This window comes from Meles meles, chromosome 9 (assembly GCF_922984935.1).
Source record: "Meles meles chromosome 9, mMelMel3.1 paternal haplotype, whole genome shotgun sequence".
NCBI lineage: Eukaryota > Metazoa > Chordata > Mammalia > Carnivora > Mustelidae > Meles > Meles meles.
The window spans coordinates 58,587,602-58,611,402 of NC_060074.1; the positions used below are offsets into that span (position 1 = coordinate 58,587,602).

The 23,801-nt window shown below is 40.3% G+C and overlaps 1 long non-coding RNA gene across 1 annotated transcript in view; it reads right to left on the reverse strand.

Moving 5' to 3' along the window:
• The window catches only part of LOC123950613, a 38,831-nt gene extending 18,642 nt beyond the window's left edge, over window positions 1–20,189 (reverse strand). The window contains exon 1 of the long non-coding RNA XR_006820258.1: window positions 20,124–20,189. This is a non-coding gene — a long non-coding RNA (uncharacterized LOC123950613). The remainder of the gene's footprint in view (window positions 1–20,123) is intronic.
• Window positions 20,190–23,801: the final 3,612 nt, after the last annotated feature.

Here is a 23,801-nt window from a genome sequence, read left to right on the forward strand (position 1 = left end):
GATGCGGGGCTCAATCCCAGGACCCTGGGATCATGACCTGAGTGGAAGGCAGAGGCTTTAACCCACTGAGCCACCCAGGCCCCCCGCGATTAAAAATTTTCTGAAGAGTTTCAGGAAAGTATATTTGAGGGAAACACTTGAAAGATATTCAGCAATCTGAATATCTAGAGGCAATAAGAAAGCTCAAATCAATGACATTTGAGTTGATTCCCATGACACACTTATAGCAAGTCTGTTGACTTTACTTCAACTTTTCTTCCTAGAAAATTTTTCTCACAGCTGCTAAGTAACAAATTTCTTTTCTTAGTCTTCTGGGTATCATATTAATTATCGACAATATCCCCCACCCAAAAAAACAATGAAACAGAGTAGGAAGAGACTGTAATTAGACTCTAGCTAATACATTGGCTAAATAGCTCGGCAATGACAAATTTTAGTTAATTCTAAATTACCCATCCACAGAAAATTCATAAGGTAAACATTTATAGACCATTTATTGTGTGACATCTGCTTTAATAGGTACTGAAAAACAAAAACAAGTAAGACTATAACTTCCCCGAAGACATTTTTTTTTTCACTACTGTATCTATCCTCAGCAACTAGGACAGTATGTAGTATATTGTTGAGTCTCAATAAATGTTTTTAAGTTGATAGATGAATTCAAGAAATGACAATGTTCCAAGTTGTCACTGTCTAGGTGGGGAAATGGACATGTGGATCATTAATTTAATACTGTTCTGTTCATGGTTGTTTCTTCCCACCCACTTTCCACGATCTCCAGACTTCCCTTCAGCCACCTTGCAAAATCTTTTTTTAATTAGAGAGTGAAATGGGAAAACATTTAAAGTAAAAGAGGTTTGGTTTTAATTTTCTGTTCCACTACTAGCTGTGTGACTTCAGACAAATTATTTGCCAATTTTATGTTTGATCTTTGATTTATCAAATGGAGATAATGGTACTTGTATATAGGTCAGTCTAGAAAAATAAGTGACATTGTATAAAACCCAGGGTTTGTCAAACAGTAATTACTTAAGTAACTGTGAATCTCCCAGACGGATCCCTCTTTTTCTTCCTCTCTAGCTTTCTCTCCCAGACTGTATTAGCCTGTCCTCGGGACCACTGTCCTCCCAGTCACTCTAGACCAGAGGTTCCCAAACATGGCTGACTTCAGAATCACTGGGACCAGTGGAATTAGAATCTCTTGAGTGGTCTTAAAATCCCACAGGAAGCTCATGCTCATCCTCTCATTCCAGCTGATTCTGATCAACTGTTTGGGAGTCACTGTTCTCCATCAATGCAACGTTCCTTAGAGCTGTGGTTCTCAAACTGGAATGTGCACCAGAATCCCCTAGATAGACTGCTGGGTCTCACCCCCAAAGTTTCTAATTCAGGAGGTTTAGAGTGGGGCCAAAGAATTTGCATTTCTAACAAGTCCCCAGGGAATACTGGTGCTTTTGATTCAGGGGCCACATTCTGAAGTCTTGTTTAAAGGTCTTGCTAGTCAAAGTATGGTCTCCTGGCAACCATGTCAGCATCACTGGGGAGCACCTTAAAAATTCAGACTCTCACACCTCAACTCACCTTTACCTTAAAGTCTGAGAAGCACAGATTTACAGACAAGCTTCATAAAGGGAGCTTTTAAAAATGCTGGTTCCCGGGCTCCATACATTCTGATATAGCCCCAGAATCTACATTTTATTTATTTTTTTAAAAGATTTTATTTATTATTTTGAGAGAGAGAGAGAGCATGAGAGGGAAGAAGGTCAAAGGGAGAAGCAGACTCCCCATGGAGCTGGGAGCCCAATGCAGGACTCGATCCCTGGACTCCAGGATCATGACCTGAGAAGAAGGCAGTTGCTTAACCAACTGAGCCACCGAGGCGCCCAGAATCTACATTTTAATAAACTCCTCCATGTCATCTGGATTCATGCAATTCTTGAAACGCAGCTAGAAGACACTGCCCAAGAAGTTTGCTGCAGCAGTTGATTTGCTGCAAAATCAGTAATTGTACTCCCTACTGAGTACATAACATTGAGTTTAGACACCTTGCTAGGTGTCTTGCTGTAGCAAGGATCCTACCAACCAGGCGACTACATCCTACTTATTTTTTTCTATCAGCCAAGAAGATTGTTTATGCTTCCCAGCAATATAATCGTGACCTGCTAGGATAAGATAAAGATTGAAATGGATTCATTTTGAGACAGATGTTAAGTTTGAAGAAGAATGTCTGAAATCATTACTTATACCCATTAGTCAATACTGTTGTGATTTTAAGTAACAGAAACCCTCTCTATCTAGAGGGTTGCATGCACACACACTCACCCCCCCACACACACACAATGAAAAGATGAATTTTCTAGGAAGATAAAAGGTATCTAACAAAATCCAAGGGAAGGGACACCTGGATAACTCTTGGTTTCAGCTCAGGTCATGAAATTAAGTCCTGGGTTGGGCTCCACACTCAGCAGGGAGTCTGCTGGAGATTTCTCTCCCTCTCCCTCCGCCTCTACTCCTCCCCTCACAAATAAATAAATAAAATCTTTACAAAATACAAGAGAAGGAAGTACAGTTGTGTCTCATCTTTGATGGTCCAGAATTGAGATATTAATATATGGCAGATTGTATATTCCCCAAATGGCCACACCAATATTTTATAGCCTATATGCTCTTCCCGAACTTAGTCACTCCTACATCAAGAGCTGGAATTTATGCCTCCTTCTCTTGAAACTGTTCAGGCCTTTATGACCACCTCCTCTGATAAAGGACCATGATGGAAGAGTACTACGTGACTTGTCATAAAAGATGATGTAATATCTACCTGGCTCTCTCAGAATGTGCCCCTATAATCTTAAGCCTCAATGTCAGAAGTCCAGCTGTCCAAAAGCTTCCATGTGAGAGAGACTACTTGGAAAGACCACATGGAGATAGAAAGAAATGCCCCCAAAAGACCCATGTGTTCCAGTCCCTCTCCAGCTATTTGAATCTTCTTAGTCCAAGAACCACATACGTGAGTAAGGAAGCCCTCAAATTGTTTCCGAGGATACTATCGGACTGTAACCACATAAGGGACTCTGAAGAGAATCATCCAGCTAAATCCAGAACCATGAGCAATTAATAATTGATTGTTGTTGTTTTATACCCTTATCCAGCAATAGCTGAACTAATCTCTCTGGTTATCTAAAGCATTGTGATTTTGCCCTTCTATTTCTCTCTGCACATCTTTCTGTCTACAGACAAGGCTCATGCATTTGTTCATGTACATAGAACAATATGGTTATTCAGCTAGACTACAAGCCCTACAGAAGTACTTCTTAAGTTTTAATGTGCATAGGAATCACCTGGAAATTTTGTTATAAGATGGATTCAAATTCAGTAGTTCTATGGTGGTAGCTGAGACTTTGTATTTCTTTTTTTATTTACTTTAATTTATTTTCTAATAGGCTCCATACCCAATGTGGGATTTGAACTCATAACTCTGAGATCAAGGGTCACATGCTCTACTGACTAAGACAACCAGGCGCCCTAAGAGTTCATGTTTCTAAAAAGCTCCCAGGTGATGGATGCTGCTGTGGCTGTGGACGACTAGATTAACTTTACCATTTGCTCATTCTCTTTTTTGTGCTCTCTCTCATCTCTCATTATCTTGAATAACTTAAAAACAAATTGTAGACATTGTGATAGTTTACCACTAGGTCCTTCAAAGTTAACTCTGTTAAGAAAAAGAGCATTCTTCTATGTAATCAGGATACTACTATATACGCCAGAAACGTAATTTATATTTTAAAAAGACCTCATCTAAAATAAAGTCCACATTTAAATATCTTCATTTGTCTCAAAAAATATCTTTCAAAACAGGTTTTTTTTCATTTTGTTCTAATATTCAGTCAAGGATTATGCATTTTGCTACCCTATACTCTAAAATAGTTGCTTTATCTTTTCTTGAAATATCTTTTATGAGATTGATATTCATGCAGGTCTTGCCTAATAAAATATCTCATATTCTGGATTTGATTGTTTCTTCATGAATAGATTCAAGTTATCCATTTTAATGTACCAATTATGTACCTCATATTGGAACACATTGGAACACCTCAGGAGACTCATATCACTTTGCCCCTTTTTCTGGTGTTGCAAGGTTAGATCTCTTAGTTATGGTGTTGTCTCTTGCATTCCTTTTTTAAGAGCAAAGAAATTTTTTCAAGAGAGGTCCCACCTGGCCTGGGTGGCTCAGTAAGTTACAGGGTTAAGCATCTGACTCTTAATCTCAGTTCAAGTCTCGACCTCAAGACTTGGTCCTGAGTTCAAGCCCCATATTGGGCTCCACCATGGGTGTGGAGTCTATTTTAAAGAAAGAGAGGGTGAGAGGCCCCAGCTGACTTCTGCTCTTGTCTCATTGACCAGAACAGGTAACATCACTAATCCACTCATTGACGAAGGAGAACGGTGTCCTGATACTGGCTTAAACCAATCAGAAATCCATCCCTGGAGATGAGGAGCAGCCCAGACTCCCTGGAAATGAAGATCTATTACCTTGTGGAAGAGGGACTATTAGCCTGGAAGAAAGAATGGCATGTGGGTAGACAATCTAGAGTGTTTGCCATACTTACCTAACATTACAGAGCTAGTTAGAGGAAAAAGTGCTCTCTGATTCTTATTCCAACATAGCACACTGCCTCCTCAAGAGATTAAGGATTTATTGCTTATAAAATACTTTACAGGCCTCCTGTGAGAAATCCAATATTTATTTACCCTATAAGATAAAAACAGAAATTTATATTTTATTTTCTTTCAAGCTTTCCTCAGTCCATGATTCTTCACAGTGTGATAATGATATAGCCATATATGTCCTCTGAGAAAGAAAACACTTTTTTCCTTACAAAATAGGCTAATAAGTTACACACAGAATAAGTTCATGAAACGTAAATAGTATAATTTAAAAACATTTTCCCCCTCAAAAAAAAAATTCCACTCTATGATTCTTTCAAAAAGTTCTAGAGATCTGAAATAAAAAGGAGTTATAATTCTACCAAGACTAGAAGCCAAAATTATGGACGCTTTTACAACGTTTATCGAGACTATTAATAATGGTCATCCAAACCTTTGGCATCTACAGAATTGGGTGGGATATGTATAAAATGTAGTTTTCTTATGAGAATTCTGCCACTTTGAAATCTTGTTCCAGCTGTAAACTAGATATGAAAAACATGAAGTTGATTCTGAATCCCAGAAAATATTAGGTGTAATTCTGAAAATCAAATGTAGTGTCTTGGTGCTAGATACAAGGGCCATTGGTTGGGTCAACCAAGTGATACTTCCCTCCCAGCTACAGTAATCTTTCCCGTGCCTTCAGATGTAGGAGAGGCAACTTACATCCTATGATCTGAAGGGTTCAAAGGCAGCTTTTTTTACTGGTTTGTACAGTGCCTATAAGTTTTACCACAGGAATCTTTTTTTTTTTTTTTAAGATTTTATTTATTTATTTGACAGAGAGAGAGATCACAAGTAGGCAGAGAGGCAGGCAGAGAGAGAGGAGGAAGCAGGCTCCCCGCAGAGCAGAGAGCCCGATGCGGGACTCGATCCCAGAACCCTGAGATCATGACCCGAGCCGAAGGCAGCGGCTTAATCCACTGAGCCACCCAGGCGCCCCTACCACAGGAATCTTAAAGTCATTCTTTATCCCACTTCTGGCAAGGGTCTCTCCCCCTACCCAGCCCCTTTCTCACTGAGTTAAAGCTATTTCCCCTTTTTGTACTTACTTATATCAGGGGACCCAGAGTTGACTCTGCATAGGCCTAAGCCATAGTTCCTCCCATACCTCTCTCAGTCAACATTTTAGCAATAGAACTTTAGGTTCCATTGAAACCTAAGGACAAAGAAGCCCAGATGGCTTTATGGAGAATGGATTGTAGGTGGAGAAATGGGTACAGATGTGTAGGGAAATGAAAAAGGAGAGAACATTGAAGTTAGTCTTCACCTGCTTCACAGTTTTGCCCAAACCGAGGCACTGGTTTTAGAGCTCACCACACTTTCTGTTTTTGGCAACCACCGACCTCAACCCTCACCAATTTTTTCTTCTGTGCTGTAATCTTGACTCCAGGAGAATGGTTCTTATGATTTGTATAACCTTGTTTCACCCCGCAACAAAAAACAGGAGATGGCCAAATACTACAGAGAACTGTGGTGTTATTTTTGTATGGGCACCAAACAAGATTTCTACATAGATTTGTCATCTCTCCCATACAATGAGTGAGTTTTAAAAATGTGGAGAGATTTCTCAGAACTATTATTCCAGCTATTTTGTTCTTTGGCATTTACCCACATACCCCATGAGAGGTAAATATGAAAAAACAATATTTGACCATGTAGCTATAGTTACAGGCCACAGACAGCCAAGGGTACAGAAATTTAAAGACAAATGTAATATACAACTTTGCCCCGATTCTGTCTCCCTAGATAAATTCTGCTCACCACTTAAATCTAAGTGTTCCCTTGTCCTAGGTAATTGACAAGCAGTGGGAGAAGGTAAAATCAAGTAGAAATTGAACACTGAACAAAAAAGGACCTCTTTTCCAAAAACAAAAATTCCATTTTATTGTGGAATGATGAAAATACCCCATTCTTTTGTTTAGATAAATTTCAACAGCATTTACACTGATTTCCCCACAGGGAGAAAAAGAGACTATTTCTTTGAAAAGTTGTTGGCAGAAAAACACTCAAGTTCAAATTGGTTTCATCCTGAAGGTTTGAAGTAAAATAATTCTTTGTAAGGATTTATAAATAAGACATTCATTAATGAAGTTTCACAATATCACTTTGAAGTGAATACTACTGAATTCATTTAACTTGTGCTGAGAAACCTAACAGAGAAATTGAGCAATTAGACTTGTTCAGTAAGGCATTTAAAAGTCTAGAGAATGAATCCAGGAATTCCCAGTGCCTCAGTCTCCATGCTGAAGGAGACAGATATGGAATCAGACGTGCGTCAGATACAGGGAAAGGAATTCTGTGACCCAGATGGAACGAGAAGTATAACCTAGACAACTACTTAGGGTATCACTATTCCCCATCTGGAACAGATGTCCAGTACATGTTACATCTGGAAGAAGAGGCTTCTGGGAAGTGCATGAGTGCCTTCACGGAACTGAACATCTGCCCTGACCTCTTCTCCAGTTCCCAGGAACCTCAACACCTATCCCTACACTTCCTGCCCCAAGTCAGTGCTGCTATTAAACATTTATGAGGTGAATGGCCTGGAAGCACCTTGGATATCAAAGGCTTCTCCCCCAAGGTCAGCCTAGCTTTGAGGTAACTCTGTCTGCCTCTGATTCCTCTCTTTCCACAGCCCAGCAACATTCAAACATGTCAGCTTATTGTTCATCCCCAAATCTAACCCATTTTTGTTGACACGTCCCTTTTAAGTCTTATTCAGGACCTAATGACAGTACTTTGTAATCTACTTCTTCAACACTCCTTTCCTTCCTGTCTGTCTTTCTGTCTATTGCAAAGATTTCTGTTGTTGTGGCAGGAAGAACACCTTTACTGCCTGCCTATCATCCTCTGGTCTAAGTTGCCTTTTCCCTTAAGTTTCAGGTCTGCTCCCCTGATGTCTACTTTCCATTTTCTTCTCTTTTACTCAGGCAAGCAAAGCTTCTCCAGAGGTCCAGTGACACAGACATCTTTCTTTTGCCTTTATGTCTGCTAAAATCACACACCTCTCTAATTCTCTAATTTCCTTTCATGCTTTCAGAATCACTTCATCTACTAAATTTATTTTTTTAAGATTTTACTTATTTATTTGACAGAGATCACAAGTGGGCAGAAGGGCAGGCGTGGGGGCAGTGAAGCAGGCTCCCCACTGAGCAGAGAACTCCATGTGGGGCTTGATCCCAGGACCCTGAGATCACGACCTGAACCAAAGGCAGAGGCTCAACCCACTGAGCCACCCAGGCGCCCCTCGTCTACTAAATTTAAATTGACCCCGGTACCCTGTTTCTTGTCCATGCTTTCCTTGTGCAATTACCTACATTAATTCAGTAAATATTTACTGATAATATCCTATGTATAGAGCACCATATATAACAAGAAAGATACAAAGATAATTGGGATATGCATCCTGAACTTGAGGACCTGACCATCTGTAGAGAAGTCAGATGCAAAGGGATAGCATAAATCCTTCTAATACACAAGAGATTCAGGATACCTGGGTGGCTCAGTCGTTAAGCAGCTGCCTTTGGCTCACATCATGATCCCAGGGTCCTGGGGTTGAGCCCCGCCTAGGCTCCCTGCTCGGTGGGAAGCCTGCTTCTCCTTCTCCCACTTCCCCTGCTTGTGTTCCCTCTCTCGCTGTCTCTGTCAAATGAATAAATAAAATCTTTTTAAAAAATACAAAGGGGATTCTAAATGATACTAAAATGATACTGATAAGGTAATATGGTCATTCAAAATCGGGGCAATTACTTCCGAAAAAGAGGAACATGAGCAAAATCAGGAAGATCTCAGGGAAGAAGTAGCTTCTTAGTGTAGCCCGTAGACAGATATTTCAGCTATAGAAAGGTATTTCAGTTGTTAAAACTGTACCAGCAAAGGCATGGAATGCGGAGGAAACCGGGATTCATAGGACAGTTTGGGCAGACTAGAACGTGGAGGGCAGAAAAGCATGTTTGTGGAGATAACTATGGAGCCAAGTGTGCAGTGTTGCAATGGTATGCTAAGGTCTCAGACTTGTTTTGAAGCCACTGAAAGCTTGGGATGAGGAGTGAGACAATCCGGGCTGGCCTCTGGAAGGTTAAGCTGGCATTGGTACAGGTGAAAACAAGAAGCAAGGAATATTTAGGAAACCATTATAAACAACTCCAAGAGGGGCACCTCGGTGGCTCAGTGGTTAAAAGCCTCTGTCTTCAGCTTGGGTCATGATCCCGGGGTCCTGGGATCGAGCCCCACATCGGGCTTCATGCTCGGCGGGGAGCCTGTTTCCTCCTCTCTCTCTGCCTGCCTCTCTGCCTACTCGTCATCTGTCTGTCAAATAAATAAATTTAAAAATAAATAAATAAATAAATAAACAACTCCAAGGGGGAAAAAGAATCGAGAACCTGGACTAGAGTATTAACAGTGGGAAGGAAAGGGAAGAAACATCTAGGGAAGCATTCATAAGTAGAATCAACAGAGGTTGGCAACGGGCTGGATTAGCGGGGGAGAAAGTGACTCCAGGTTTTCCTAATAATGTCGGTACAAAGAGCCACTAGACAGACAGCTGCTTTTTTTTATTCCATCCACAAATGCTTATTAAGCTCTTACTGTGTGACCAGAGCTGGGCAAGAAATCGGAGATTCAGTAGTGAATGAAAATAGTCTCCTGCCATGAGGAAGCTGTCCATTTAAAAGAGCTAGATACAGGGGAAGTGTCGGAGATGCTGTGAAAGGAGCTCCCTCAGAGTCCAGAGGGGCTGGTTAAGTCACTTGTGGCCAGAAAGTTTCCGGTCCAGAAACCAGGTTGTGTAAAAGCCAGCTGCACATGACCATATGCGTAACCACAGAGAAGCCCGCCTCCTCTGAGAACATTCCTTTCCAGCTCCTTGGGTGCCTGCGTCTCAGCTTCTATGGAAACAAAAACAAAGCCTACACTGAATTCTTTCTTTCATTGTTCATTGTTACCCCAAAACTGTCATTTCCATTGCAATCGTATTAGCTAATAGTATCAGGTGATGTCGCATGGGGTGGGGAAGGGAGAGGACTGGCAGCCCAATGCAGGGCAAAGAGCTCTAAATTCAGAGTCAGTAAACCAGACTTGTTTTTTGGCTCCCCCACTGACAGAGGGGTCAGCTTTATCAGATATAAAAACTTCTCTTGGTCTCAGTTTTCTTATTCTTAAAATGGTGACTTCAAGAAAAAAAATTCTGCTTTACTTATATCACTTTGTATTGTAGAGATCGAAAAAGAAATATAAGAGCAATTTGCAAAACATAAAATATAATTAGTTATCAACTATTACTAAATATATTTCTTTTAGTCCCGATTCCTCCAGAGAGCAAATGACACACTCATGTTAGATTAAAGCAGAGTTTTTTACAAAGAGACTGCTTACAAAGTACAGGCAGGGTCCTGGGAGAACACAGTACTCCGGGGCAGGTAACATCAGAGGAGCTGTTCCCACGCGTGTGATGAAAGAGGTAAGAGGCATGAGAATTGTTGCAGGGATCGGGAAAGACAAAGTGCTATCAGTTGGAGAAGGCTGTCTGCAGCCAGCAGAGCAAAGAAGAAGCCCAGATAATAAATACATCTATCATGTTCTTCCTTCCGTCTAATCAGCTTCCAGGGTCCCTTGGTCAGAGCCAACCAGAAGACAGCAAGAGAGAGATCAGAGCTGAGGTAGTCTGTCTAGATCAGGCTCTGGGGTCAGCGAGTTGAGTGGAGAAGTATCTGACCCAACATCAGTAAGCATCTATCAATCGTCTTCAGTGAATGCGAGAATCACTGGTGGAAGCTTGTTGGAAAAGAAAGTACAATGAGATGTTTTCCCGAGCAGCCCACAGATTCTCACGTATGTGGTCAACGGACACATTTTTGAGAACACTGAAGTAGATAGGTTAATTTCTAGATAGATTAATAAGTGATTCCTAGGAGCTTAATCAAGTTCTCTTCCCTCAGTCATGGAGGGGGGTGGGACTCTTAGGAGTAAGGTCAGATTAACCCACCAGGAAAGAAGGCATTTGCTCCTCTTCCCAAGTGCCTTGTATATCTTGGAGACTGGTGTGTGAACCAGGGGGGGTTGTAATTTTGCTAGGACTTACCATCTGGCATGATTCAAAAGAACTCTAACACCTTCCTTTGCTTCTAATAGGACCCAAATCAACCCAGAAGAGAGTCTGGTCACAATGCTGTGTCTTCATGCATTTGTTTCAACCAATAATACAGAATGTCACTCCCACAGGGAAGACTTTTTAATTTTTGACTGGATCCTATTGCACTAAAAATCACTGTGTTTTCTCTGTCTTTGTATCCCTACTACCAATACACTGAGTAGATGGTAAATGCTCAGTAAACATCAAGGGCCACCATTTCATGACTGGACAGAAAGGAAAAAGGTATGCAGTTTAAATTTATATTGTAAAGTCTATTATGTGTTTCTTTTAAAAAGCAAAAAAAAAAATTATCTTAAAAAACTTTCTTTGGAACTTTCACTTAAAACCAAATCCACGGGACGCCTGTGTGGCTCAGTTGGTTAAGCATCTGTCGTTGGCTCAGATCATGATCCCAGTGTCCTGGGATAGAGTCCAGCTTCGGACTCCTTGCTCAGTGGGGACCCTGCTTCTCCCTCTGTCTGCAGCTCTCCCTGCTGTGCTCTCTCTCCTTGAAAAATAAATAAAATCTTTCTTTAAAAATAAAAAATAAAAATAAAACCAAATCCAATAAAAGTCCAAACAAATTTTAAGACTATATGCAGTTGCAATGTTCCTCAAGGTAATAGTGGGTCCCTGGGAAAGGGAGCCTCTTCTCAGGCTCCCACCTACTGTTTTGTACTTCTGTGTAGTTGTTATTCAACATAACTGAAATTTTCTTAGAAATGATAAACTCATTGCAAATAATAAGATCTCATCTTTTTTATGGCTAAGTAATATTCCATTTTATATATCTATATCTATATCTCATATCTTCTTTATCCATTCATCTATCAGTGGACACTGGGCTGCTTCCATATCTTATCTATTATAAATGTTTTTGTTTTCCATGAATAGCACTATATGGGGACTGATGATAGCTACACTTGTAGTGAGCATAGCATAACACTTACTGAATCACTATGTTGTACACTTAAACTAATGTAACATTGTCAACTACACTCAAAAATAAAATACGAAGAAGGGGGGGGAGAAGGAGAAGAAGAAGGCAGCGGCAGGGTGGGGGGGGAGGAGGAGGCGGAGGAGGAGGCAGAGGAGGAGGAGGGAGAGGAGGGGGAGGAGGAATGATAAAGTTGTAAAGATAGAGGAGTCAAGATGGCGGAGAAGTAGCAGCCTGAGACTACATCAGGTAGCAGGAGATCAGCTCGATAGCTTATCTAAACATTGCAAACACCTACAAATCCAACGGGAGAGCGAAGAGAAGAAGAACAGCAACTCTAGAAACAGAAAATCAACCACTTTCTGAAAGGTAGGACTGGCGGAGAAGTGAATCTAAAACGACGGGAAGATAGACCGCGGGGGGAGGGGCCGGCTCCCGGCAAGCGGCGGAGGAACGGAGCACAAAATCAGGACTTTTAAAAGTCTGCTCCACTGAGGGACATTGCTCCAGAGGCTAAACCGGGGTGAAGCCCACGCGGGGCCAGCGTGGCCCCAGGCCCCGCAGGGTCACAGAAGGATCGGGGGTGTCGGAGTGTCGGAGAGCTCGCAGCTATTAGAACGGAGAAGCCGGCTGCCAAGACAGAGCCGAGGACTGAACTCTCAGCTCGGGGTTACCTTGAACTGGTCGCGGGCTGGGTGAGCTCGGAGCGCGGCTAGAGGCTGGGGATACGGGAGTGATTGGGTGCTGTCCTCTGGGGGCGCACTGAGGAGTGAGGCCCCAGGCTCTCGGCTCCTCCGGGCCGGAGACTGGGAGGCCACCATTTTCATTCCCGTCCTCCGGAACTCTATGGAAAGCGTTCAGGGAACAGAAGCTCCCAAAAGCGAACCCGAGCCAATTACTTAGTCCGGCCGCCGGTAAGGGCGGTGCAATCCCGCCTCGGGCAAAGACACTTGAGAGTCACTACAACAGGCCCCTCCCCCAGAAGATCAACAAAATATCCAGCCAGAACGAATTTCATCTATCAAGGAGAAAGCAGATTCAATTCCTAAGACAGCAGAGCAATTCCAGAGGAGGAGAAAGCAAAGCACGGAACTCATGGCTTTCTCCCCATGATTCTTTAGTCTTGCGGCTACTTCAATTTTTTTTTCTTTTTTCAATTTTTTTTTTCTTTTTTCAATTTTTTTTTCTTTTTTCTTTTTTCTTCTTCTGCTAAATTTTTTAAAACTTTTACCCTTTTCTTTTTTAACATTTTTTGACTAGTTCATCTAAATATATATATTTTTTCTTTCTTTTTTGTATTTTTTAATTTGTTTTATTTTTTAAATTTTTTTCTTTCTTTTTTTTTTTTTCTTTTTTTTTCAGAAGCTGTTTTATCCCCTTTCTCCCCCCCACAATTTGGGGTCTCTTCTCATTTGGTTACAGCGCATTTTTCCGGGGTCTTTGCCACCCTTTTAGTAGTTTATTTGCTCCTTCATATCCTCTTATCTGGACAAAATGACAAGGCGGAAAAAATCACCACAAACAAAAGAACAAGAGACAGTACCGAAGGCTAGGGACCTAATCAACACAGACATGGGTAATATGTCAGATCAAGAGTTCAGAATGACGATTCTGAACATTCTAGCCGGGCTCGAAAAAGGCATGGAAGATATTAGAGAAACCCTCTCTGGAGATATTAAAGCCCTTTCTGGAGAAATTAAAGAACTAAAATCTAACCAAGTTGAAATCAAAAAAGCTATTAATGAGGTGCAATCAAAAATGGAGGCTCTCACTGCTAGGATCAATGAGGCAGAAGAAAGAATTAGTGATATAGAAGACCAAATGACAGAGAATAAGGAAGCCGAGCAAAAGAGGGACAAACAGCTACTGGACCATGAGGGGAGAATTCGAGAGATAAGTGACACCATAAGACGAAACAACATTAGAATAATTGGGATTCCAGAAGAAGAAGAAACAGAGAGGGGAGCAGAAGGTCTATTGGAGAGAATCATTGGAGAGAATTTCCCTAATATGGCAAAGGGAACAAGCATCAAAATCCAGGAGATGCAGAGAACCCCCCTCAAAGTCAACAAGAATAGATCCACACCCCGTCACCTAATAGTAAAATTTACAAGTCTTAGTGACAAAGAGAAAATCCTGAAAGCAGCCCGAGAAAAGAAGTCTGTAACATACAATGGTAAAAATATTAGATTGGCGGCAGACTTATCCACAGAGACCTGGCAGGCCAGAAAGAGCTGGCATGATATATTCAGAGCACTCAACGAGAAAAACATGCAGCCAAGAATACTCTATCCAGCTAGGCTATCATTGAAAATAGAAGGAGAGATCAAAAGCTTCCAGGACAAACAAAAACTGAAAGAATTTGCAAACACCAAACCAGCTCTACAGGAAATATTGAAAGGGGTCCTCTAAGCAAAGAGAGAGCCTAAAAGTAGTAGATCAGAAAGGTACAGAGACAATATACAGTAACAGTCACCTTACAGGCTACTAATGGCACTAAATTCATATCTCTCAATAGTTACCCTGAATGTTAATGGGCTAAATGCCCCAATCAAAAGACACAGGGTATCAGAATGGATAAAAAAACAAAACCCATCAGTATGTTGCCTACAAGAAACTCATTTTAGACGCGAAGACACCTCCAGATTTAAAGTGAGGGGGTGGAAAACAATTTACCATGCTAATGGGCATCAGAAGAAAGCTGGAGTGGCAATCCTTATATCAGATCAATTAGATTTTAAGCCAAAGACTATAATAAGAGATGAGGAAGGACACTATATCCTACTCAAAGGGTCTGTCCAACAAGAAGATCTAACCATTTTAAATATCTATGCCCCTAACGTGGGAGCAGCCAACTATATCAACCAATTAATAACAAAATCAAAGAAACACATCAATAATAATACAATAATAGTAGGGGACTTGAACACTCCCCTCACTGAAATGGACAGATCATCCAAGCAAAAGATCAACAAGGAAATAAAGGCCTTAAATGACACACTGGACCAGATGGACATCACAGATATATTCAGAACATTTCATCCCAAAGCAACAGAATACACATTCTTCTCTAGTGCACATGGAACCTTCTCCAGAATAGATCACATCCTGGGTCACAAATCAGGTCTCAACCGGTATCAAAAGATTAGGATCATTCCCTGCATATTTTCAGACCACAATGCTCTGAAGCTAGAACTCAATCACAAGAGGAAAGCTGGAAAGAACCCTAATACATGGAGACTAAACAGCATCCTTCTAAAGAATGAATGGGTTAACCAGGAAATTAAAGAAGAATTGAAAAAATTCATGGAAACAAATGATAATGAAAACACAACAGTTCAAAATCTGTGGGACACAGCAAAGGCAGTCCTGAGAGGAAAATATATAGCGGTACAAGCCTTTCTCAAGAAACAAGAAAGGTCTCAAGTACACAACCTAACCCTACACGTAAAGGAGCTGGAGAAAGAACAAGAAAGAAACCCTAAACCCAGCAGGAGAAGAGAAATCATAAAGATCAGAGCAGAAATCAATGAAATAGAAACCAAAAAAACAATAGAAAAAATCAATGAAACTAGGAGCTGGTTCTTTGAAAGAATCAATAAGATTGATAAACCCCTGGCCAGACTCATCAAAAAGAAAAGAGAAAGGACCCAAATCAATAAAATCATGAATGAAAGAGGAGAGATCACAACTAACACCAAAGAAATACAGACAATTATAAGAACATACTATGAGCAACTTTACGCCAACAAATTGGACAATCTGGAAGAAATGGATGCATTCCTAGAGACAATAAACTACCACAACTGAACCAGGAAGAAATAGAAAACCTGAACAGGCCCATAACCAGTAAGGAGATTGAAACAGTCATCAAAAATCTCCAAACAAACAAAAGCCCAGGGCCAGACGGCTTCCCAGGGGAATTCTACCAAACATTTAAAGAAGAACTCATTCCTATTCTCCTGAAACTGTTCCAAAAAATAGAAATGGAAGGAAAACTTCCAAACTCATTTTATGAGGCCAGCATCACCTTGATCCCAAAACCAGACAAGGATCCCACCAAAAAAGAGAACTACAGACCAATATCCTTGATGAACACAGACGCAAAAATTCTCGCCAAAATACTAGCCAATAGGATTCAACAGTACATTAAAAGGATTATTCACCACGATCAAGTGGGATTTATTCCAGGGCTGCAGGGTTGGTTCAACATCCGCAAATCAATCAATGTGATAGAACACATTAATAAAAGAAAGAACAAGAACCATATGATACTCTCAATAGATGCTGAAAAAGCATTTGACAAAGTACAGCATCCCTTCCTGATCAAAACTCTTCAAAGTGTGGGGATAGAGGGCACATACCTCAATATTATCAAAGCCATCTATGAAAAACCCACCGCAAATATCATTCTCAATGGAGAAAAACTGAAAGCTTTTCCGTTAAGGTCAGGAACACGGCAGGGATGTCCATTATCACCACTGCTATTCAACATAGTACTAGAAGTCCTAGCCTCAGCAATCAGACAACAAAAAGAAATTAAAGGCATCCAAATTGGTAAAGAAGAAGTCAAACTATCACTCTTCGCAGATGATATGATACTATATGTGGAAAACCCAAAAGACTCCACTCCAAAACTGCTAGAACTTGTTCAGGAATTCAGTAAAGTGTCAGGATATAAAATCAATGCACAGAAATCAGTTGCATTTCTGTACACCAACAACAAGACTGAAGAAAGAGAAATTAAGGAGTCAATCCCATTTACAATTGTACCCAAAACTATAAGATACCTAGGAATAAACCTAACCAAAGAGACTAAGAATCTATACACAGAAAATTATAAAGTACTCATGAAAGAAATTGAGGAAGACACAAAAAAATGGAAAAATGTTCCATGCTCCTGGATTGGAAGAATAAATATTGTGAAAATGTCTATGCTACCTAAAGCAATCTACACATTTAATGCAATCCCTATCAAAATACCATCCATTTTTTTCAAAGAAATGGAACAAATAATCCTAAAATTTATATGGAACCAGAAAAGACCTCGAATAGCCAAAGGAATATTGAAGAACAAAGCCAAAGTTGGTGGCATCACAATTCCGGACTTCAAGCTCTATTACAAAGCTGTCATCATCAAGACAGCATGGTACTGGCACAAAAACAGACACATAGACCAGTGGAACAGAATAGAGAGCCCAGAAATCGACCCTCAACTCTATGGTCAACTAATCTTCGACAAAGCAGGAAAGAATGTCCAATGGAAAAAAGACAGCCTCTTCAATAAATGGTGCTGGGAAAATTGGACAGCCACATGCAGAAAAATGAAATTGGACCACTTCCTTACACCACACACAAAAATAGACTCCAAATGGATGAAGGACCTCAATGTGAGAAAGGAATCCATCAAAATCCTTGAGGAGAATGCAGGCAGCAACCTCTTCGACCTCAGCCGTAGCAACATCTTCCTAGGAACAACGGCAAAGGCAAGGGAAGCAAGGGCAAAAATGAACTGTTGGGATTTCATCAAGATCAAAAGCTTTTGCACAGCAAAGGAAACAGTTAACAAAACCAAAAGACAACTGACAGAATGGGAGAAGATATTTGCAAACGACATATCAGATAAAGGGCTAGTATCCAAAATCTATAAGGAACTTAGCAAACTCAACACCCAAAGAACAAACAATCCAATCAAGAAATGGGCAGAGGACATGAACAGACATTTCTGCAAAGAAGACATCCAGATGGCCAACAGACACATGAAAAAGTGCTCCACGTCACTCGGCATCAGGGAAATACAAATCAAAACCACAATGAGATATCACCTCACACCAGTCAGAATGGCTAAAATGAACAAGTCAGGAAATGACAGATGCTGGAGAGGATGTGGAGAAAGGGGAACCCTCCTCCACTGTTGGTGGGAATGCAAGCTGGTGCAACCACTCTGGAAAACAGCATGGAGGTTCCTCAAAATGTTGAAAATAGAACTACCCTATGACCCAGCAATTGCACTACTGGGTATTTACCCTAAAGATACAAACATAGTGATCCGAAGGGGCACGTGTACCCGAATGTTTATAGCAGCAATGTCTACAATAGCCAGACTATGGAAAGAACCTAGATGTCCATCAACAGATGAATGGATAAAGAAGATGTGGTATATATACACAATGGAATACTATGCAGCCATCAAAAGAAATGAAATCTTGCCATTTGCGACGACGTGGATGGAACTAGAGCGTATCATGCTTAGTGAAATAAGTCAATCGGAGAAAGACAACTATCATATGATCTCCCTGATATGAGGACATGGAGAAGCAACATGGGGGGGTAGGAGATAGGAGAAGAATAAATGAAACAAGATGGGATTGGGAGGGAGACAAACCATAAATGACTCTTAATCTCACAAAACAAACTGGGGGTTGCTGCGGGGAGGTGGGATTGGGGGAGGGGGAGCGGGCTATGGACATTGGGGAGGGGAAGCGAACCATAAGAGACTATGGACTCTGAAAAACAACCTGAGGGTTTTGAAGGGTCAGGGGTGGGAGGTTGGGGCAACCTGAGGGTTTTGAAGGGTCAGGGGTGGGAGGTTGGGGGAACAGGTGGTGGGTAATGGGGAGGGCACGTTTTGCATGGAGCACTGGGTGTTGTGCAAAAAGAATGAATACTGTTACGCTGAAAAAATAAATAAAATGAGAAAAAAAAAAAAAAAAAAGTTGTAAAGATAATGCCACAGTAGAAATGCGGTTTCTCTTTTTTAAGTCTTTCCATTTTTTTTTTTTTTTTTGGTCAAGAATCTGTTTTCATACACATGTACCTCAAAAACAAACAAACAAATCTTAGCAACTACATTACACAGCTTCAGCCTAAAAGTGAATTCATTTCTTTTCAGCACATACTGACCATGCAACACCTGTTCCCTGCAGAAGATATTAAGCATTTTGTGCACACCTACACATATTTTGGGGGCAGGAATCACAGCTGTTTGTAATTTAACTGTAACTGTAATCCCAAGTATGAAACAGAACTAAGAAAATTGTGAGACATTAAAATAAGGAATTATGCAGATGATCCTTTCTTGGTAAGACCTCAAAAGTGCAAAATAAAGAAAAAGTTACTTATTTAATAATTTACAAAAGTATTGAGCACAGCTTTATTGTTTTCTGAATATTAATAATGTTTTCAAGATTTCCTTCTGTAGGATGAAACAGGCTACCACCACAGGAGAACTTTTCCCACTTTGATATCAATCCTAAAGAGAGATAATAGTTTCTAAACTTTTAAATGCTCCCATTTAGTTTGAACTCCTAGCCAGTGAAAGTGAGTTGTTTGTTATCTATCATCACAAGGAATTCTAAATAAAGGAGGCTCCAGGTCTGATTAATTCAGAAGTTCAATCACATTCTTGAGACCTGGTTTCTATCCATGTTTTTACTCATTCATCTAAATTTCCATACTGAAAAGAAGACAGTGTGTCAGGATTATCTGAAAAGGGGAACAAAAAATGTATCTCTCTGTCTATCTATCTATCTATTCTCTGACCAATCTATCTACTGATCAATCTATCAGTCTATCCATTGACATATCTAGAGAGATTTTAAGCCATTGGCTTATGCAATTGTAGGAGGGAGCTGGCAAGTCTGAAATCTGTGGGAAATGATAACAGGCAGGAAACTCTTGGGCAGAAGCTGATGTTGCAGGCTTGAGGCAAAATTTCTTCTTCCTCAGAGAAAGAGTTTTTCTCTTAAGATCTTTTGACTAATTGGAAGCCCACCTAGATTATCAAATACACTCTCCTTTACCTAAAGTCAGCTGATTATAGATGGTAACCATGACTACAAAATACCTTCACAGCAACACCTAAATTAGTGTTTAACTGAATAAGTGGGTACTGTAGCCTAGCCAGTCAACAGACACACAAAACTATCACAGACTGTTTCTTCCTTGTGCAACTCTTACCAGCAAAGGAGCCTTTCCCTGAAGCACCTCAACCTACTTGCTCTCAATCTCCTTTGGCCAGTGCTGGGATTCACACTCTTCATGAAATCGATCCCTTGCAAGGAGAATTAAATCAAGACTGGTTTAAACCAGTTGGATTTTAGCTGAACCCTAGAGAGTCAGAGTAGATGCCTGCACTCGGTGTGGGCTGTGCCACCTGGAAGAAGGAGAAAGTTACTGTTGGGTAGGCAAAGAGTATCAGAACATAGTAGGAGCTCAATACAAATTTGAATGAGGGAATAAGCCAATGAGTGAATAGTGATGCACGCTGAGGATAATGAGTACTAGGGGTTATCTCCAACTACACATTCCAGGCAAGACATGACTTCATCAAGTAAACAGTGTATATACTGTATGCATGACGTATGCCTCTTGTCTCCATGATATCACATTCACATCTCTGCCACACACTGCTAGGCATTGTCACTCATAAAGACTAAGTGAATGCTCGCTGTACTCAAGGGGATAAACTGGAAAAGAAAGGAAGAAAAACACGTTTCTAAGTTTACAATCTAATTTAGTACCAAATGCAAAAGCTTTCGTGTTCCTGTACTTAAACCCTTAATTCTAGAACACACGCCAACATACTGTTTTCAATAAATAAGATTACACTTTAGAGAAATCTAGGAAAGCAGAGACCCTCGCCTGGGGACTACACATTTCTCCAGGGAGTCCCAAGCTGTGTTCCAAAAAGAATTTTTTGCTTTTTTTGTTGCACTTTCTTCAGAGTTCTTTATGTTTAACTGTTTTGTTAAACCAAGAGTTTTGACCAAGAGTCTGAGTTTGTATGACATGTGATATATGAACATGATGGAGATATGTTCAGAATCAGTGGAACACCGATTTATCTTACATCCCTCGCACATGCACATAGATGCGCACACACACAAAACCACCACCACATCTAGCTGCCTTTACTGTTTTCTCACCACCTTAATAATTAGGGACTGTGGGGGCGCCTGGGTGGCTCAGTGGGTTAAAGGCTCTGCCTTTGGCTCAGGTCATGATCCGAGGGTTCTGGGATCAAGCCCTGCATCGGGCTCTCTGCTCAGCAGGGAGCCTGCTTCCCTTCCTCTCTCTGCCTGCCTCTCTGTCTACTTGTAATCTCTGTCTGTCAAATAAATAAATAAAATCTTAAAAAAAAAATAGGGACTGTGTTATGTTCCTTCCATATTAACTTTGCAGAGAAAATACTCAACAAGAAATTATTTTCTTTCAGTGGTCTAAAATTCAAATTTATTAAAAAATATTATCAGAAACTTGTAGGAACTCCCGTGAATAAGAAGTCTATGACTAATTTCTCCTTCTTAAGCACTTTGAAAATCACTTCCCCTTCCTCTCTCTTCTTTTTCTGTGGCCCCTGGCCAACTTGCTGCCATATATTAGTCTTCTAACCCTGGACAGTCCTTTACTCTTTCTAAGATTTAGTTGATTTTTTTCCATGCAAAATAGGAAGAACAATAGTTTTCCAAAGTGCCTTAGAGGTTTCTAGATCTCTGTTTCCAACTTTGTATTTTTTCCCACTAAAATGTGATATTCTGGAGGGCAGGAATTATGCCATTTTCACTTTTATCCCTAGGTGCTCAAAATATTTTGGCAGGTTGAAGTAACGAAATATTCATCAATTAATACTTGTACCCCAAGTGTTTTTAAAGCATTTCTCTCTACCAGCATATTTTCTAATTATTCACTTGAGATCTCTCAATAGAGACTTTAGTATTGTCCTCCATACTTATTCTTCCCAAGGAAAATGTGTTGGGTGGGAAATTCTTGAGAAGACTTGTTTGGAAACTTGCTTTTAGTCACCACGTGTTACTTTTAGCTAAGCTTGGTTTAGGCATGAACAAGACTGCTGGAGGAGGCTTGTGCAATGTAGAAAGTTGCAAACAAATACATATGATCACTATATTCAATATGTATTGACAATCACTATATATGGCCTGTCATGCATGATATGGTGGTTATTGAGAGGTTTGAATAAGAAGTTGCATATTTTACTGAAAGACTTAGATTCCCTTGGGAAAACAGCTAAAAGATATTGACTTTGTGTAGATCAATGGAATATAGGAAAAGCAATGGTTATTGAATGAAACTTTCATGCACAAATATTTCCATGACACCAAAACAAAATAGACAAGAAAAGTGGTAGGTTTGTATTTTTTTAACCCACTGAGCTACCCAGGCGCCCCAGGTTTGTATTTTTTTTAAATGTATGGTTCAAACAAAATAACTCTTCTTTGATTAGTCAAAAGGTTTTGTGAAAGTGCTTAAACTATCAAAGGCCATTTCATGAGATTTGAGAGAGAGTCTGATGACCTGGAAGTAGAACTAGGGCTGAGAAAGGCAAACCAGGACCAGAAAAGGGATGTCATAGGGGTAAGAGGTGTCAGAGCGGGGTCACAGAGGACAAAAGGAGTGAGAAAAATTCCAGGAACAGGTGTGTAAGGAGGGATATAAGCAGCCCAGGTTCAACATTGGGATACCTAAGGAATGAGAACAGGGTCTTTAAAGCTGCCATCTTGAATTTACTTCTCAGAATTTTGAGCACATGGAGGGGATTAATATTCTTGATTTAATTTCCTGTTACAAACCAAAAGAAAATAGTGTGTTAAAATGCAATCACTACGTCCTTTTTAATTCAGAAAGATAGAAGCCCTAATGCCACAAGAACTGGTTTTTAAGACTTTTGGAAACCATTGAGATCTCCTTGTCAGTTTCCAAATCTGAAGTGAGAAACTTTCCAAAAATGCAATGGTAAAGAGACAGGGAGTGTATTTTAACTTGCTAGACTGCAAGGAAGCAGGAAAAATTTTTCTAGTAGTGTGTTGTCTATGCAGAGAAAGTTAAACTACTTTGTTTCCCTAAAAATTGAGAAGAAGGATTTGTAATTGTATGGTGGGCGGTGGGCCCTGAAGTGGGGAGGAGAGGACATCTGGTATGGTACATCACTGTTCCACCCACCCGGCAGATGAGTGGGAAGAGTGAAAACCTGCCTCTCTTGCTTTGAGTTTGACTTCTAGATTACAGTCACAGAAAATGCAGGCAGCCCTTGGCCAATTGTTGTTTGAACTCAATGGGATTACAAATGTACATGCAAACCTAATACAGAGTGCAATTGGGCATCTGTAAAGTCAACCTGTTTTTTGTTTTCTACTTTTTGGGTTTTTTTCCTAGATTCCATGGGATTTGGAGTTCTGGTCTCTACCTTCAGGTTTCCATCTGTGGTATGACATAATCTCCAAAGATATTGCTAAGATAGCTTTGCCCCTTACATTACAGCACAAATATGTCATTCCAGGCATTAGGTGATACTCTCCTGTTGGAAGTACTTGAGATAATGTATGTGAGTGTGTTCTATAAACCGTAAAGCGCTGTCTAAATATATGTTCTGTGGCAATTGCATGGTTAAACCAAGCCTCGCAATGAAAAAAGAATTGTGACTGAACTGCAGTTCTCAGGGTCTGGAGCCCACTCCCAATTAGGTTTACAGTTTCATCAATTTGCTATTGTCTTAATTGTCTTAAGCCACCCAAGTGCCAGGCAGTATTCTTGTACTCTTTCTTCAATATGGCGTCAACACAAATACTTGAAGAAGTTTAATATAAACGTTGACACAGAAGCAATATTTTTGTGTTTAGGGCATAAAATAGCAGGTATTTGGGGAAATGCTTTTAACAGGTTTTGATACTGGCTAAGTCCATCACTCTCCCCAGGGGTCTGCCTCGTCTGATACTGTCAGCTTCCTTCCACTTCTCCAAGGAGCCTTAGAAAAATACTTTTCACTGATACCAGTTGCTCCAGCAGGCTCCAGGCACAGTCAAGGCATTTAGAAGTCCAGAGAGGCCCACGGTCACCTTATTTTTAGACTCTTACTGACTTAAAAAATTAAGATATACCCTAATAGGTTTAACAAAATTATGGCATTTTTTTTATGTTTACACTTGAATGAATTCCCTTAAGACACATAAACAGATACATCAACAACTTAAGTGGATGCATTAAAGTTTGATCCACTGGGCACAAAGATGA